This window comes from Oryctolagus cuniculus, chromosome 1, assembly GCF_964237555.1.
Source record: "Oryctolagus cuniculus chromosome 1, mOryCun1.1, whole genome shotgun sequence".
NCBI classification, from domain to species: domain Eukaryota; kingdom Metazoa; phylum Chordata; class Mammalia; order Lagomorpha; family Leporidae; genus Oryctolagus; species Oryctolagus cuniculus.
The window spans coordinates 165,883,814-165,903,327 of NC_091432.1; the positions used below are offsets into that span (position 1 = coordinate 165,883,814).

Consider the following 19,514-nt stretch of genomic DNA (forward strand, 5'->3'; position numbering starts at 1 on the left):
TACCTCCTTCTTTGATGACCCATTCTTTCCACTGTGATCTCACTCATGGAGATCTTTCATTTAGGTTTTTTTCCCCCCAGAGTGTCTTGGCTTTCCATGCCTGAAATACTCTCATGGGCATTTCAGCCGGATCCGCCTGCTGATTAAGGGCTGATTATGAGGCCAGAGTGCTGTTAGGACATTTGCCATTCTATGGGTCTGCTGTGTATCTCACTTCCCATGTTGGGTCATTCTCTCCCTTTTTGATTCTATCAGCTAGTATTTGCAGACACTGTTCTTGTTTATGTGATCCCTTTGGTTCTTAGTCCTATCATTACGATCAATTGTGAACAGAAATTGATCATTGGGACTAGTGAAATGGCATTGGTACATGTCCTGTTAAAGTGAAATGAAAACTATGAGAAACGGTGACTTGATCAGCCCTTACCCTGACTGTTGATGAAAAACTTAATACGTTATCCCTCTTAGTATTTATTTGTTTGTTCTACTTAATACTTTTGGTTGAATACTGTAATCAATACACAATTCTTCTTAAGTGCTGAAACTTAACTGAAACTTAAGTTTTGTTGTTAATTCTTAGTATATTCATTTCTGCTTGATAATATGAAGAATCATATACCTAGTTATCTGGCTTGTTTAGCTTAAGCCAGACTTCTGTGTAAAACACTAAAACACCTCATTTACAGTTTGTGCTGTTTACTTAGGAAACTGGGTGGCTGAGTGGTTCTTCTTTGGGAAAGAGAACCTTGTTGTAATAAGCTGCTTTGCCCAGGGATCTTTTTCTCTGTGAGCCAGCCTCCCTTTCTCTGTGCATAGGCATCACACAGCCTGACCTGGAGACACTTTTTCTATCATTTTGGCAGCACCAGCACTGGCATGAGATAAACCAAGCAGGTAAAAATAGCATCATTAAAGCTCTGAAAATTAAATTGTCACTGGAACCACAGCCCACAAAATAGGCTAGGATCAGTGCTCTAAACCTACACAGAGTCATTTTACATAACCAACATCCTCTCACTCCTCAATCTAAGCCAATATCTTCCCCAAGTTTTTACATATTCCATCCAACCAGACAGTTCGTCAACCTACTTGTATCCCCCCACACATATTTGCCTCCTTCTAGTGACAATAAAAGGGTCATTAATCCTACCTTATTGCAAACTCTCCACTTAATTTCTTTTCTTTAAAGGACTTTATGCTGCCATGTTTTGTTTCTCTACCATAATATTTATGTAGTATTTTGTTTAAAAAACAGAGGGGCTGGCATGGAGCGGGGGAGAACATATAGAGAGCACTATCATTCATTGGTTCCCTACCTAAATGCCCACAATGGCTGGAGCTGGGCTGGGGCCGGGCTGGGGCCGGGCTGGGGCTAGGCTGGGGCCAGAGCCAGGAGCTAGGAACTCAATTCAGGTTTCCCATGTGGGTGGCAAGAACCCAATAATGTGAGGTACCACTGCCTCCCAGGCTCTGTATTACTGAAAGTGGGAGTCTTAAGCAAGAAGCAGTAATCAAATATAGGCACTCTGATGTTGCATATGGATGTCTTAACTGCTAGGCTAAACACCCATTTCCTCTCTACTGGATCCTTCTCATCCAAATTCATACATGCTATAAGATTACCTAGAAAAACAAACAACCAAAGTGGCAAGTAAATAAAGACCTTCCTCTGACTTCCCTGTTTCAGCTACTGCACGATTTCTCTGCCCTCCTTCACAAAAAAATGGGATGCTATCTATACTCATTGTCTCTACTTCTTCACTTCCAACTTTCTCTTCAGAATAACTCTGGATGGACTTTCTTGCTGACCCCTCTAATGAAATGGACCTTATCTCACTAATGACTGATCCTGCCAGGGCTAATTGTCATTTCTCTGATATCATCTTACTTGAGCTCCTAACATTTGACAGCATGCACTCTTTCCTACTTCTTTTTTTTTTCTTAGATTTTATTTATTTGAAAGGCAGAGTGAGAGAGAGGGGAGGGGGAAAAGAGAGAGAGAGAGAGAAAGAAAGAAAGAAAGAAAGAAAGAAAGCAAGCAAGCACAGGTGCGCACGAGAGAAAAAAATCTTCCATCCTTGGTTCACTCATCAAATGGCTGCAACAGCCAGGACTGGAACAGGCAGAAGCTAAGAGCCAGGAATACCATCTATGTCTCCTGTGAGTGGCAGGGGCCCAAGGCTTGGGCCATCTTCCACTTCCTTGCTTGGCCCATTAGCAAGAAGCTAGGTCAGAAGCAAATAACCAGAACTTGAACCAGCATTCAGATCTGGATGCCAGTATCACAAGTGGCTGCTTAATTCACCGCACCTCACCACCAGCCTGTCTTTCTTCCTTCTTGACACATGTTTTTCACTTGGTTCCCAGGATATCATACTTCCTTGGCTTTTCTCCCATCTCTTTGGCTGCTTCACATCTAATTCCCTCAGCTCTTCCTTCTGGCCTTTTTATGTCTTGGTAATCCACAACTCTCTTCTTGGATTTATTTTCTTCTCTATGATCTCATGTGGGTCAAACCATCTTTAGCAGATAATTCAAATTTATTACTCCAGCTGACCTTCTCATTTGAGCTTCAAAATTCTGTATTCTATTTGACATTTCAATTTGGTTGTCTACTAGAGGATTAAACATGGCTAAACAATTATTAATACCCCCATCCCAATTTGCTGATCCGAAGTCTTCCACTTCTCACTAAACAGATTTACATTCTACTTAGTTACTTCAAAAAATTACAGGTTTGAAAACTTTTTTATTTACATTTTTAAAAAATTTATATAAAGAGAAGGTTTGGGAATCTTGGTTCTTCTTTCTTATGCAACCTGTGCCCAGTCCATGAGTAAATATCCTTAGTACTACTTTCAGTATATCCTAAATATGTCCATTTGCCACTATCTTCATACTTATAACCTTAACCCACATCACCTACCTATCTCATATTTAACAACTGCCCTCTGAATTCACTTACAACAGACAGGGCTGGTAGGTAATTTAAAATGGTAATACCTTAAACTTCTCCAGGGTCACATATTATATACTAATTCTTGATTTTAATTTGGGTCATAATGGATAGTTTATGGGGAAATTACTTCACATGTTTTATACTGGAAATATATATGCTTTATATTTCACAACTACCAACAAAAAGCAGGTAGAGGAATAAACAATCAGTAGTAAATATAAAATACTTATATGGGTCTTTAAGAATGATTTGAGCCATAAACTCTCATGGAGCTAAAGTGTGTTATAAAATAATAAGGATAAAAGAGGGGCATTTAAAAGTTCTACTAATGAGCAAGAATAAACAGGAAGGGGTAAGCCCTCTGCTTGAGACAGATGGTGATAACAGACGACAAAAACAAGGCAGGACCATTCCGTTCCTGTGCTGCCTGTCTTCTGCATCAAAGAGAATGATCTTCAGACTGGAGGGGGCAGAATAAATACGTTTCATAGGGAACTGATGTCAACGATAAGTGGGAAGATAGAGAACACCAAGTGCCCGCCAAGATGAATTTATCTCAGGTTTGGAGAGACTGGGGGATGGGACTTCAGAATTGACAACTGTTATCTCTGAGGAATAGTGACAGAAAAGAGAGGTGCCACAGGGCTGGAGAAAAGCAAATTTTCAATAAGGGAAAAAGGTGAGTTTCGCAGGTATAGATCAGTGAGCCTGACATTAATCCCAATGCAAAATTATAGAATGGATGATTAAAATGGGTGGTTTCTCAATAGGATAAAAGGAAAACCTGTTACATTCTTACAAAGTAAAGTGGTACCCTCCAAGAGCCAGCATAGGCTCCTTAAGATTAAGCTGTATCAATTAGTCTTGTTTTCTTTTCAGGTAGATTATCTAGCACAGTTAAGAGAATATTTCATAAGCACTTTTTCAGTGTTATATTCTAGGTTAAGAGCTTTATATGCATTTTCTCATTTGATCTTAAGTATTGTTTTCCCTCAATTTACAGATGGGGTATTGTTTAGGATTGCCCCAGATCACACAGCTAAAAATTGAGGCGCATGTATTTAAGCACAGGTAGTGACATTTCAGAATCCACGGGCTTTATCTCTATGCTGTAATGACATTAAAGAGTACAGGATGGACACAGCTGAAGAATGCTATTAAAGTCACACCTGAATTTTGTCTAGGATGAACTAGATGATGGAATACCAGGGAAGTTCATAGATGATGAAATGGGCATTTTCAAAGTTGCAATGCATTTGATTAATGTGTGGTCTACTGAGGAAGAGATGCCTGGTGATCTTATCTCAAAAACTCATTCTTGACATATTGTTAATGTCTTCATCAACTTGGCTAACTACATAAATGGTATGTTTCTAAATTTGTGAGTGACCTGAAATCTGGTTGGGTAGTATCTGATAACAACATAAGATTCCCAAAAGATCTTAGCACAGATGCAATACAAGAAGGTGCATTTTACTAGGATTCAATGTAAAAACCATCACGTAGGGCTTTCAAAGTCTATCCAATATCACATGGAGGGAAAAAAAAGAAAAGTAGTAGAGTTCATTAATAAACCCTTCTCATGTGGTCAAAGCAAACTTAGTAGAATCATAGGTCTGTGGTGAAACATTTTACCAAGGCAAAAAATATCAAACAAAGAAGCTGAATCCCGGATCCTTCAACTGACTTTTCATTAAATGGCTGTAAAGTAAAACAGTGGAAAATACCAGAGAACAAGCAGCCAGGAAGCTTAGTCCTGGTGACAATTTCAAAGGAGAGGGAGAGAACAATTTGGCAAAATCTAACTCTTTTTTTTTTGTTTTTTGTTTTTTTTTTTTTGTTTGTTTGTTTGTTTTTATTTAAGACCTTTATTAGCAGGTGCTTGCAGTTTGTTGCCTTTTTTGAAAAAATCAAGTTGTAAACTTTTATTACAAATTAAAAATGAAGTTCTTAAAAATCTCAACTTGACCAGATATGAAACAATTTAAAAACCTTTAAAGGTGTATTGAGAAAAACCAGGCTTTTTTAAAAAACACGTTTGTCGTTACCAAAAAGAGACATCTTTAGGTAAAAATAATAAAAACCCCATGCTGCATAGATAATGCAGATAGTTCTAGTAATCTGGTCAACGGGCAAAAAGCAAGTACTTAAGGTCTTCAGCTCCAATCTTTTGTTCATTTCTTATTGCTGGAATTTCATATTCATTTCTTCTTGTTGGATGACTAAACCGGATGATGGTAGACATGTTAAGCCGGCATTTACTCAGCCCCGCCGTGCTCAGCCTCGGGAGCGGACGAATTCTCAGCTGGTGGATCGGCTGCTTTTGTCTCTTTGCCATCTTGTGGTTTAGGGTTATCTGGGCGTCTGCGTCGGTAGTTGAAGTTGCGGCGGTACCGACGCTGAGGTGGCTGCTGACCCTGGGTCTCATCTCCTTGGTTTTCCTTGTCTTCTTCATTGCCGTCCTCTCTAGGCTGTCTTTGGCGAGGAGGACCTCTGCGGAATCGTGGTCTATAACCCCGATGCATATTCTGTCTCACTGGTCTACCTTGTTCTCCTGCACCCTGGTTGTCAGCACCTTCCATCACTTCTCCCTGCACAGGAGGGTTGGAATACTGTGGTCGACGCCCATAGGGTCTCCGCATGTAGTAAGGTGGGAACCTTCGCCTGCGGTAGGGCCGGCGTTGTTGGGCCTGGCCTTTGGGAGCGCTCTCCGATCCCTCATTCTTTTCCCCACTCTCACTATTCTGGTAATTCTGCTGGTAATTGCGTGGAGGACCCCTACGACGTGGGTAGCATCTATAATGGTTACGGTCTGCTGCATATTTACTGCCTTGCACTGGAACTCCACCAGGACCTGTAACATTTGCTGCCTCCGCACCCTTTTCTCCTTCAACAACATCAAACTCCACAGTCTCTCCATCTCCTACACTGCGAAGGTACTTCCTGGGGTTATTCTTCTTTATGGCAGTCTGGTGTACAAATACATCTTCCTTGGTGTCATTCCTGTTGATGAAACCATATCCGTTCCTTACATTGAACCATTTTACTGTTCCCAAAACCTTCGTTGCGATGACCTTCTTGTCCCCGCCGGCGGGCGCCGCCCGGGCCACCGCTCCCTGCGCCGCTGCCCGTGGTGCCGGGCTTGGTTTCGGCGGCGCTGAGGGCGGGGGCGGGGGGGGGCGGCGGGCGGCTGCTGGGTCTCGCTGCTCATAGTTGCGGTGATGGTGACTGGGGCCGGCTGCGGCAGCTGCGGCTCCTCCCGGGGTGTGATGGTAACTAGGCCCGCGGCTGCGGTGAGGCTGCTCAGGGCTCTCTGGGGTCCGCTCTCCGCTCCCGCTACCGATCGAACTCCAAAATCTAACTCTTGTTCTCTCTTTTCTCACATATGCACTATATTTTCCCTTTTTCATGTGTAGTGGAAAGTTTCCAGTTACTGAGGGCTTTCATTATTTTCCTTACCTGTACTATAAGCAGGCTTTTTAAGTGGCTTTATATCATGTAGTATTTCTTCATTAATTTTGTCATTTTTATGTTTCTAAAAATATTTTCAATACTAAAAAATTCCTATGTGTACTATCTTAAAGGATGTTAGTCTTGAATATATGTATTTTCATAGAGTGACTGAAGGATAGCCCACTTTTAGTTGATAGTAGCCATGGCTGAACTGAAGGTTTTGGTTGTTTGGCCAGTCCATTATCTGCTACTATAACAAAATACCTGAGGCTCGATGGTTTATGAAGAGAAGCGGTTTATTTAGCTCACTCTTTTGGAGGTTAAAAGTAAAAAAAAATGGGCAGCCCATGATTCAGCTTCTGGTAAGAACATCATGGCAAATGGCATTACAATGGTAGGACTGCCTAAGAGTGGTTATGTGATGACAGTAGAAGCCAGAGCTTGAGAAGAGCTAGATTTGTTCCTCTATAACAACTTATTTTTTTAATTTTTAATTTAATTTAATTTTTTTGACAGAGTTAGACAGTGAGAGAGACAGAGAGAAAGGTCTTCCTTCCGTTGGTTCACCCCCCAAATGGCCGCCACGGCTGGCGTGCTGCACCGATCCTAAGCCAGGAGCCAGGTGCTTTCTCCTGGTCTCCCATGCAGGTGCAGGGCCCAAGGACTTGGGCCATCCTCCACTGCCCTCCCGGGCCACAGCAGAGAGCTGGACTGGAAGAGGAGCAACCGGGACAATCTGGCTCCCCAACCAGGACTAGAACCCGGGGTGCCGGCGCCGCAGGCGGAGGATTAGCCTAGTGAGTCACGGTACCGGCCAAACAACTTATTTTTATGAAAACTACCTGACCCTGTGAGACCAGCATCAATTCCTTCTAATGGTGATGCCACTTGACCCAATTATTTCCCACTACACTCTATCTCTTAAAAGTCTTACCACTGCCCAGCACCACCATGTGGAGGACCAAGCTTTCAACCCATGAACCCTTGAGGGACATACTCAAACAATATCCAAGCAGGAGATCTGTATAGCAGCTCAAAGGAACTCTGAATTGTGCAGATTATATTTGAGTATTTCAAAATGCTTATGCAAAATAAAATAAAAAGGTAAGTTTATGTTGTTGCCATTTTTTTTGGAAATCTGTGCAAATGAAGAGTCTTCAAAAAACCTCATGGGAAATAAGTATTATGAAAAAGCTGCATGAATTTCACATTTATTTCTGTACCCCTAAAATCTTATCTTTTAAGTCCATTTTTCTACAAACTTTTTGAGACACCCTGAAATTGGTAAAAAGTATGATATAGCGCATCAAATAAACTAAGGTGACTCGATACTACAATAACAAAATTATAATAAACAGAAAAAAAGAACAGAACATCTCTCTTTATATATACACTTGAGCTCACACATGGACTCATGTTTGGTTCTGTCACTTTAAAGGACAAATAGACACACCTGTACTTTCAGAAGTGGTATGAGTGATGAAGGGATTTAAATCCTGTAATATGAGAAACTATTAAAAAAATTGGGGTAATTTTTCCTGCAGAAAATATTAGTCACTACTTATCAAACTATGAAAGTGACTACAGTAATAACAGCTTATATAATCAAATGGAAATATCAGTTTTACCAATGGAGATGGGACAGAGTGGCTGAAAGCACAGGTTCTGGAGTTAGATTACCTGGGGTATGGCCCAGACTCACTACTTCCTTGCTCTTTAGACTTCTACAAGTTACTGAGCTGCTCTGCACTGCAATTTCTCCACCTGTAAAGTGGTAAAAATACTACTACATGACACTAGGATTAAATGGATTCAGATATACAAAACAAAGAGAACACTAATTGCTACAACATAATTATCTAACACATTTTAGCTATTAATAAACCACAATAAACATTTCCTCTTTTGGGGTCATGGTAAATTAATCATTATACTTTTAGAAGATTTTTTTAAAGATCTATTTTATTTGTTTGAAAGGCATAATAACCGAAAGAGATGGTGAGACAGAGGGAGAAATCTTTTTTCCATTGGTTCATTCTCCAAATGTATGCAAGAGTTGGGGCTGGGCCAGGACAAAACTAGGAATCTAGAACTTTATCCAGATCTCCCACATGAGTGGCAGGGGCCAAGCATTTGGGTCATCATCCATTGCCTTCCCAGGCATATTAGCAGGGAGCTGGATTGAAATTGCAGCCGGGACTGAAACTGTCACTCTAACACAGGAAGCCAGTGCTGTAGGTGGCACCACAATGCTAGCTCCCATGACTGGACTTTTGATGGTGGTTTAATTAGGAAAGAAAGTGATAGGGAAGGAATGGTAATGATCAACTTGAGAATTTCAGTTTGTTCTTATGGAATAAGTTTAGCCAAAGAAAACTGCCTTATAATTCCTAAAGTTTAGGTTACCTTAAAATATCTGGTGGGGCTTAATATCTCAACAAAATCAAATGGAAACATTACTAAGAAATCAGATTGTCAAGAAGATTGGTTATCTAGCAGGCCTGGGCCAAGTTTTTGAGCTCTGTAGTTAAACCAAGATAATGAAACCTTTTGAGAACATATTATCAAAATTATCAAAGTCACCTCTCACTTTACTATGAGCAGAGGATGCCCTTTAGAATAAGTTATGGTATCTGTGGATTATTTGTGTGTATACAAGTGAAAATGTTTCCATTACAAAGTAAATTTCATTATATCTCTTGGCAATTGACATTTCCTGTTCACTGGGCTCTTTGTTCTAAATCTTCCAGGTGCTACATTTTAGAAATAGGAGTGTTCTACGTGTCAAAGTTAAGAGTAGGCTAGCAGTTAACCATTGTCTTCAAATATGTGAGGTTTATGATATAGAAAGCAATTAGACTTTTAATAAGGTTTCAGCAGTCAAAACAAGGAGATCAATTTGAATGACAAAGGATTTAAATTGTGTACTGGACATTTTGACTCAAATCTCTCATTCATTCATTTAGAAAGCTTTTATTGAGTACCTACTATGTGCAACCTCTTTTTTAATATAAATATTTATATATTTATTTTAAAGTCAGAGTTACAGAGAGCGAGAGAAAGAGAGATCTTCCATTTGCCTGTTCACTCTCTAGTTGGCTGCAATGGCCAGGGCTAGGTCAGGCTGAAGCCAGGAGCCAGGAGCTTCATCCAGTTATCCTACATGGGTAGCAGGACCCAAATACTTGGTCCATCTTCCACTGCTTTTCCCAGGCCATTAGCAAGGAGTTGGATCAGCAGTGGAGCAGCCAGGACACAAACCAGTACCCATATGGGATGCTGGCCTTGCAGATAGTCGATTTACCCTCTACGCCACAGCACCAGCTCCACAAACTCCTTTCTAAGCCCCAAGAAAAAAAGCAGCAGATAGCCAGGCACTGTTCCTTTCTCATAGAGCTTACATTCTAGTGAGGAGACAAAATAAACAAACAAGAAAAATGCCAGAGTGTATTGATAACAGAGAATTAAGCAGGGCAATACAGATGAAAAAAGACTAGATGGCTACTTTGTATTGAATGGCCTTGGAAGTTTCTTTATTTACTTTTTTTTCAAAGATTTATTTATTTATTTATTTGAAAGGCAGAGTTAGAGAGGCAAGGCAGAGAGAGAGAGAAAGAGAGGTCTTTCATTCTCTGGTTCACTCCCCAGATGGCCACAATAGCCAGAGATGGACAGATCTGAAGCCAGGAGCCAGGAGGTTTTTCTGGATCTCCCACATGGGTGCAGGGGCCCAAGTCCTTGGGCCATCTTCCACTGCTTTCCCAGGCCACAGTAGAGAACTGGATCAGAAGTGGAGCATCCAGGACTTGAATAGGCATTCACATGGGATGCCGGTACTACAGACAGTGGCATTACCTGCTGTGCCATAGCGTCAGCCCCCGAGGTCCCTTTAAAGAGGTAACTTTTTAACTGAGACATGAACTTGAACCAAATTGTGAGGATCAAGAGGGAAAAAAAATCATTCCAAGAAAGAAGAGAAGAGGTGAGAGAGAAGGCAAGTTTGGATAAAAGATTGTAGGCAAAAGAGATAATATTTACAGGAAGTTCCAAAATGCAGAGTCCAGATTATTTATGGTGTTGTAAGACTAGTGAGAAATTTAGATTACAACTATCACTTCTTGGCCTTTTGGCTACGATCAAGTGTAGAAATTTAGATTACAACTATGATCAGTAGGCAATTAGTGGCTTTTAATCAGAGGAGGGACATGATGTGATTTAGATTTAAAAAAATTCTTGCTATTACATGTAAACTAGATTATAGAAAGCAACAGTGAAACCTGGGAAACCAATTAGAAGGTTATGACAATAGTCCTGGCAAGAAATATAAGTGACTTAGTGGGAGACAATAGAAATGGAGATAAAGAGAAACAAATCTTGGGTGGCTTTTAGAGTTAGAGGTGATAGAGATCAGGGTAGATTGGAAAGAGAAAGAGCTCATTTATGGAAGTATGCTAAATTTTTTATGTAATCAACCTAGTACAAATGGTACCAACTTCTGATATATGTAAGCTTGGGTAAGGAATGGTTTGGTGTGGAAAAATGAAGAATTTTCTTATGGATGGGGCTGGTGTTGTGGCATTAGGAGGGTTAAATTGCCGCCTGTGACACTACTATCTTGACTGGGCACCAATTCAAGGCCAGGTGTTCCACTTTCCATCCAGCTTTCTGCTTATGTGCCTGGGAAAGCAGCAGCAGATGGCTCAAGTGCTTGAGCCCCTGCACCTATGAGGGAGGCCTCGATGAGGCTTCTGGCTTCTGGCTTCAGCTTGGCCCAGTCCTAGCCATTGCTGCCATTTGGGAAATGAACCAGCAGATGGAAGATTCTCTCTCTCTCTCTGTCTCTCTTCACCTCTCTGTAACTCTACTTTTCAAATAAATAAATCTTAAAAAAAGAATACTTGCATGGGAAAATTCAGTTTTGCATGCTTACTAGCCATCCAAGAATGTTACATACAAAGTTGGATATTTGAATATAAGTTTCTTAAAAGAGGTGACAAATAGAAAATATTGATTCAAAAGCCTAGACTATCTGAAGTCATAAAAATGGATGAGGTCATGTATAACAGGGACAATTTACTGAACCTATGAATATTCCCATATTTAGAGACTTGGTAAAGGAAGGGCGACAGAATAAGAGAGCAAGAAGGATCAGCCAGGAAATTGGGAGGAAAAGGAGGTGACAAGGCTAACCAGGAGGTCAAGAGAAGGAGCTATTTCAAGAAGAAAGGGGTAATCAATGTAGCAAATGTTGCTGAGAAATGGAAGATAAGAACAAAGTAGACACTGCTGGATTTGGCAGTCTCAGTTGAATGATGGGTACTGAAGTTCAGTTGGAGGAAGTGGAGAAGAGAAGGTGAACTGGTGAAAGAAAGACAGCAGCTACTGACAGGAGCAAGTACCTGTAGACGATGTCAGAGACTGAATGGAACAACTCACGATATTGCAGAAACTCGGTGAAAAGTTGACAATGACTTATGATGAAGAGAATTGTGCATCTGTTTATCAGTTGGACTAAATGACCTTGGAATAACCTATCATATGATAATGCTCTTTGAATCTTTTATTCCGCAGTATTTATCTGCTATTGCTCTCTTGCTTGCCTAAATTGTCAGTAGTGTGCCCCCCCACCTGATCCCTCTGCAACCTTATCAAGGGTGGATAAATTATTTTCATTAGACTTTATAAAATACTGCAAATGGCTCTTGAATTTTTATTACTTTCTCAGTAGACTGTAGATTGGGAAAAATTGATCTTATTCTGCTGTCTCATAATGTAGATAAGTCAATTAAGTCTCCAAGAAATGAAATGATTAGTCAAATATAAAATTCACAGATAATAGCAAGACTAGGACTGGAAACCCAGTCTCCTACTCTCATTTCTTTTCATATTATTATTTCTCTATTTTTGCTTTATAACTTCCTCTTTTTTAAATAGCTATCTTCAAAAAACTTTCAAAGTTGTATTGTTTAAAGTAGCAAAATAAAACCAACCAAACCAAAAAATTAGAAACACCTGAAATTCTCAATATCAAAGAATTGGTGGAGGTCCCTTTTCAGGAAGGAGCTGAGGCGTTCCTTCCCTCAGTGGCTAGAATATTGGCAGTTGATGGTTTTCAGCTGGATCCTTCTCTGGGCCTTGAAAAGTCACAACGTCAACTGGACTCAGCATTAATCTGTTGTAAGTCAGGAAGGATAAGTCCAGGATCAAGCATAAAGCAGGGCTTGAGGGTACAATTAAGCTGCCTTGGCACCCTCAGCACAAACCCATGGGCACATGAGCAATCTCTACAGCTAGCACACCAAAAAGGAAGAAGGCCAACCTGAATTCACAAAAGGGTTATCCTCATACGAAACACAAGCTGCAAACAGACTGCACTATAATCTCATTCAAGATGTCTCTGAAAGGAAGTGGTGCAGGGAAATTCTCAGAACAGGCAGAGCTTCAGGCTCATCTACCTTGTGTGGAAAGAATGTGGGACCAAAGGCATAATCTATACCAAACTATGAGTAGAGGACAAGGATTTACATCACCATTCAATGGTCAATAAAAACAAAAACTGGAAAATTGGTGACAAAGACGGGGGTGGGAGGAGATGAATGTGTGTAACATTTGGGAATGAGTGTGAAGATCTTTTTACCACTTGTTAATATCCCTCCCCCCAAGCATCCTCAAGGAAGAGTCACTAAACAACTAAAAGTACAAAATGACTTGGCCAGTTGGTCTGGTGAGTCTCTGTCATCAGTCACCCCAGTTCTGGCACAATAGTCACAAAACCAGTAGTCAGAGTGGCAGAGATGAGACTTTTCATGGGCTCTACAGCATGGCTCCCATTCACCAGGGCTAACCTATTTCCACTGCCAAATACTCACCTCACATCAATAGAATTCATTGTTAAGCTTTGATATGGCATAACCCTAAAGGACACCAAAAAATTACTTGATGGAAAATTGAATTCCCTGAATTTCTTCCATACTGCAAGGGGCAGAAATTCATCTTGGCTGGAACCAACACATATTTCAGGTATGGGCTTACCTTTTCCACCTACAATCTCACCAGAACACTTAAGGCCTTGAAGAGTGTTTGATCCACTGAGGTTGGAGCTTTCATCAGACTAAGAAAACCAATTGATGACAAAGGTAATGTGGCAGTGAACATGAGACCATGAAATCCATGGATATATCACAAACCACAACATACAGAAGTTACGTGTCATGCTGCAGGAAGGAGGTGCTATCTTGCAGAATACATCCAAATGACCATTGTATGCTATTTCGTCCCCATTAGGTAGGATTTATGAGCCTGGGAACCAAGAGAAGAAAATAGTATTCCAAGTGATTTACTTGTAAAAGTTGTGCTTCCCTTCCCTATAACTCTAGACAAAGATGTCCTGCTCTCAGAGTGTCCTTTAAAGAACACAAGGATTACATTAAGCTTCACATGAAAACTACTGCTGTCACTTTGGAATTCTCATCATAGGAAGGCAAAGAAACTAGTACACAAGGAAAGAAGCTGTAATCCTAGTGAAGGTGTTTAACTGTGGTCCTCAGGTGGATGTAGGACTGCTGATTCACAATGAGGACAAGGAAGAACAATTTTGGCACCGATGCACCCATGTGATCCGTGGGAACATTTCTTAGCATGCCACCCTGCCCAATTTTGATGATTATTGGATTTATTGCAATAGTCACAGCCCGAGAAAATCATGGTAGCTGACTCAGATCATAAAGATGAGGGACACTTCACCATGTAAGCCACCCAGATCAGTAGAAATATTAGTTAGCTTTACATCATTATAAAGAAATACCCAAGAGAGACCAACTTTATACAGAGAGAAGGCTAAGCTCATAGTTTTTGAGGTTCAAGCCCATGTTTGGGCAGCCCCAGTGGTGGATGGTGGATGACAATGATAAAGCACATGCAGAAGAAGCATCATGTGGTGGTAAGCAAGGACTCAGAGAGATGCTTCATGGGGTCAAATTCAGGCTTTGCTAGCAATCTTCTCATGATCACTGCCGCCAAGTCCATTCACTCAGTGACCCAAGGACTCCCCATGAGACCCACCTCCTAAGCACTGTCCCTGGATTTGGCTTTCACCCTCTTACTACTATTAACTTAGGACTGTAGGGTTTAAACGACTGCATACATTTGGGAACCACATGCTGTTCAGACTGAAGCACCAGGGGTGAGTGAAATCAAGAATAACTGGAAGAGGATGGATACAAAGAGAACTTCAGGGAATCAAAGCAACCCAGGAGATGGACTACAGCAAACACTATTTTATGCTGCCCAGATTACTCCTTTCAGGATTGATGCATTAGCTCTCAGCTGAATTCTTATCTGGAAATCATCCTTAGCTGAGAGAAGCTGTCTTGCCCCCTTCTGATGCCTATTCCTTGTGTGCAGTCCCTATTCAAAGACCTAACCCCTTTTCTTCAAGGAGGTACAACTCTGAAAGGCCATCCCAGGGCCAGAGCTCCCCAGGAGGTCTTTGTCCCAACTTCATTGCAGTTCCAATCTTTTCTCTACTCTGCCCTCCTTCCTTCACTCACCCATAAACATGGATCCTGAGTCACTCACCAGAAAAATTACGACATACAATACAAATCTCTTTCTTAGACTGTTTCTCAGAGCCAGTAAGCTCAAAAATTGTATGACCCATCCAAGTGAGATAATATCTGTAGTTGTGAGAATGCTAATATAGTAAAAAAGTTCATGAAATTGGGAAAATTAGGTTACGAACACTGTGAAATGTTTGCTCCCAGGGCTGGCCCTGTGTCATAGCATATAAAACCACTGCTTCTGATGCCAGCATCCCATATGGGCTCTGGTTCAAGTATGGGCTGCCCCAATTCCCATCCTGCTCCTTGCTAACATGCCTGTGAAAGCAGCAGAAGCTGGCCCAAGAACTTGTGCCCCTGCACACATGTGGGAGAACCAGAAGGAGCTCCTGACTCCTGGTTTTGGACCAGCCCAGTTCTGGCCATTACAGCCACTTGGGGAGTGAACCAGCAGTTGTAAGATCTCTCTCTCTCTCTCTCTCTCTCTCTCTCTCTCTGACTCTGCCTTTCAAACAAAATAAATCTTAAAAAAAAATCAGAAAAATTTGGTCCCACTTTTTAAAAAGAAATGTGTATAGACATATGGAATTATGACCCAGAAAAAGCCTAAAGAAGGAAAACTTCAACAGTGGTCATCTTAGGGTACTAGGCTCATCATGTTTTCCTATATTTTTAAAAATCAAGACTGGATATATTATTTTAATGTGTTTCTTTTAGTAAAAATATTAATTGTTTGATAGTATACCTGTAAAAATGCAATTATAACTATGAAATGGAAGGAGAGATAAAAACACAGATATCAATGTAATGGGTCTATTCCAGAGATTTAAGAATGGGAAATAATTTATCTTCTCTAATGTATTCACTGGACCAACTAAAGGTAACTGGTGAGGCAGACAAAAACAAAATGAACACCTAGGAGTTGAATTTCTAGGTGGCACAGTAGCTATATGTTTAATGGAGGAACTGCTAGATTGTTTTGTAAAGTAGTGTATAATTTTATATTTACCAGTCACTATAATCTACATTATTTTCCACTTTAGTTCAAGAAGTTCTCTTTCAGTCTAAATGTCTTGCCAGATACAGATTTTGTCATTTGTCTTAGATGGCTCTGCACAGGTTCCTAACAAGCAGAAGACTATAAAAATTGACAAGAACTTGGGTGGTTTTAAAGACTACATCCAAAAGGTAAGAATGAGTATTAGTTCTTCTCCGAGACTGGCACACAGCTCTTACAGCATTTCTCTCACTGTTCCTGTCCATCCACCTCAGGCATGTGTGTATTTGCCCAACTGACTCAGGAATTGCTCCTGCAGAGGTGGGCAGCTTTGTGGTTGGCTTTGTTTCCTATCAGACCCTCTCAAGGAAAGGGAGCCTGGGAGGCAGGTATCTGGTGCAGAAGTTAAGAACCCAGATTGGGGCACGTGCATCCCATAACAGAGGCCTGGATTTCAGCCCCAGCTCTGCTCCCAATTCCAGTTTCAGGAATTTGGGGAGTGAACCATAGAATAGGATCTCTGTTTCTCACTCTGCCTCCCAAATTAACAATTTTTTTTTAAAAATTAAACAATGAAAGGGGAGCCAGCGCTGCAGTATAGTAGATTGAGCATACCCCTGTGGCACCAGCATCCCATGTGGGCGTCAGTTCTTCCAATCCAGCTCCTTGCTATGGCCTGGGAAGACAATGGGGGATGCCCTAAGTGCTTGGGCTCCTGTACCCTTGTGGGGGACCCAGAGGAATCTCCTGGCTCCTGGCTTCGGTCCAACATAGCCCCAGCCATTGTGTCCATTTGGGGAGTGAACTAGTGGATGGAAGACCTCTCTCTCTCTCTCTCTAACTCTGCCTCTCAAGTAAATAAATAAATCCTACACAAAAAGGGGGGGTCTCATTATCATCTCAATTACCTGTATAGAGAGCAAATTTTAATTGCAATCAGAAATTGTACAAATTGCTATCTAGTACACGATTGGATTGTTTTTTAAAAAAATCATGCTACTTACATTTTATAAACAGATGATACTTTGTTTTCTCTTTCATCATGCTAGATTCCCTCAAAATTTGTAAGAAAAATTTACATATACTATAGCTGAATACCATATTCAACCCCAAATTTCTTGGCAATAATTCTTACATGATACAGAATAAGCTTGCATTTTTAATAAAATATTTTCTGGAACAGTAACTTTAGTGTGGAAACAATGCTTATACAAGTGCCACCAAAGAGCCACTTGTATAAATCAATGACCACAATGTCTTTAACAGTTTCACAGAAAATGTAGAAAAATTCTTTGAGTGTTCTTTGATCAACTCTAAATAAAGTCAAATGAATTACATAAAACTATATTTTCTGTGAGGATTTTTTCTCTAGCAGGTTAATCAAATGCAATTGAAGAGTAGTGTGTGGCTTTTTTTTTTTTTTAAGGTTTATTTATTTATTTGAAAGTCAGAGTTACACAGAAAGAGGAGAGAGTGAGAGAGAGAGAGAGAGAGAGGGCTTCCATCCGAGGTTCACTCCTCAGTTGGCCGCAACGGCCAGCTGCAGCTGTGCCGATCTGAAGCCAGGAGCAAGGAACCAGGAGCCAGGAGCTTCTTTTGGGTCTCCCACATGGGTGCAGGGGCCCTGGGACTTGGACCATCTTCTACTGCTTTCCCAGGCCATAGGAGAGAGCTGGATTGGAAGTGGAGCAGCTGGGTCTCAAACCGGAGCCCATATGGGATGCTGGCGCTTCAGGCCAGGGCGAAAACCCACTGCGCCACAGCACTGGCCTCTAGTGTGGCTGTTTTTAATGTGATTTTGAACTTCATAAATTTGAAGTGGTATGGTATAAAACTTTATAAATAAAATCCCTGTCTATATACTTTGAAATAATTTGTATCCCCTCCAATTACCAAAAAAAATCAAAAGTTATATAATTCAAAGCTGTTTGAATAAATTGCAAGCTGTGTTTTTGCTATTTCCATTAGGAGGTGGTAAATTAGCTTTAAAACAGACACATCTTTTGTCAAATCTATTGAAACTTAGTCTCGAACCACACAGTGAGAAATAAGTGATTCAACCTGTTGAATTCTTTATTTAGTGGAAGAGTAAGCATGTGATTATAAAGTAAATTGAAAGTATGTTATCACAAAAATTGAAAAATAAGAAAGGAAGAGAAGGAAGGGTGGGTGGGAGGGAGGGTGGGTGAGAAGTATCATTATGTTCTTAAAACTGTATATATGAGGTACATGAAATTTGTTCTCTGTATAAATAGATAAGTAAATTTATTTAAAAATGATTATTGTGAAAAGAAGAAATAAGTGGCACTTTTTAGGGATGTATCATTCCCATTAATGCACAGCCCTGCATCTGGTTTTCTGGTACTTTATCTACAAAGGAGAAATTGTTACTCTTTCACACATGGATGTACTACATACAACATATTTATACATGAATCTATTAATGGTGCCGGTTACATACACTTTGGCCAACGGTTAAAAATCTGAGCTGAGGAGCCAGCGCTGTGGCACAGCGGGTTAAGCTGCTGCTTGCAGCGCCCAGCATTCCACATGGGAGCATCGGTTCAAGTACCAGCAGCTTTGTTTCTGATCCATCTCCCTGCTAATGTGCCTGGGAAGGCAACGGATGATGGCCCAAGTCCCTTGCCATCCATGTAGATGACCAAGATGAAGTTTCTGGCTCCTGGCTTCAACCTGGCCCAGCCCCAGACAATGTGGCTATTTGGGGAGTGAACTAGCAGATCAAAGATAATTCTTTCTTTCTCTTTCTCTCTCTCTCTTTTTCTCTCTCTCGATTTGTGGTGTGTGTATGTCTGTGTGTGTTTCTCTTTCTGCCTTTCAAATAAATAAAATAAATCTTAAAAAAAAAATCTAGGCTGAACAACAAGGCCACCTGGAAAGTAATCTAAAAGTCATTATTTCATCATGAAGGTTATATAAATATTTTTACTTAGCTCAAATCCAAGAGATACAAAGGGATATGCTGTGGGAAAAAAAAAACAGTTTTCTATCTATCAATATCTAGTTCTTCCCTCCAGAGCCAAAACCAGTATCACCAGCTGTTTGTGTAATCTTCCCAGAGATATTTCATACATATATAAGCAAATATGTATAAATACGTATGCTCCTCTTGTTTTTTTTAATAGCATTAATAAAATACAATACAAACTTCCATTTTCACTTGAAAGTATCTTAAAGATTGGACCCCATCCATACATATAGAAGTTCCTAATTTCTTTGCATATCCATTGAATATTATTGCATGATGCATCTTAAATTGTTTTGCTAGTTGGAAAGTTTTTTAAAATATGTGTTCCTGAAATCTCTCATAGACCTAAAAAATTAAAGTCTATGGACCAGAGTCTGGTAATGCATATTTGCTTATTTTAAACTTTTTTAAAAATTTAATTCTTATTTATTTGTAAGAGAAAAAGACAGAGATCTCCCATCTGCTGGTTCACTCCCATCTGCTGGTTCATTGGCTGCCTGCAGTAACTAGAACTGCACCAGCCAGGACTGAGCCAGGTCTGTGCCGGAAATCAGGAAC

The 19,514-nt window shown here is 40.5% G+C and overlaps 1 long non-coding RNA gene and 1 pseudogene across 1 annotated transcript in view; both read right to left on the reverse strand.

The window, feature by feature from the left end:
- The window catches only part of LOC127491121 (uncharacterized), a 47,573-nt gene that overhangs the window by 12,179 nt on the left and 15,880 nt on the right, over nucleotides 1-19,514 (reverse strand). The window lies entirely within an intron of this gene.
- Nucleotides 4,870-6,185, reverse strand: LOC100337864 (Y-box-binding protein 1 pseudogene; annotated as a pseudogene).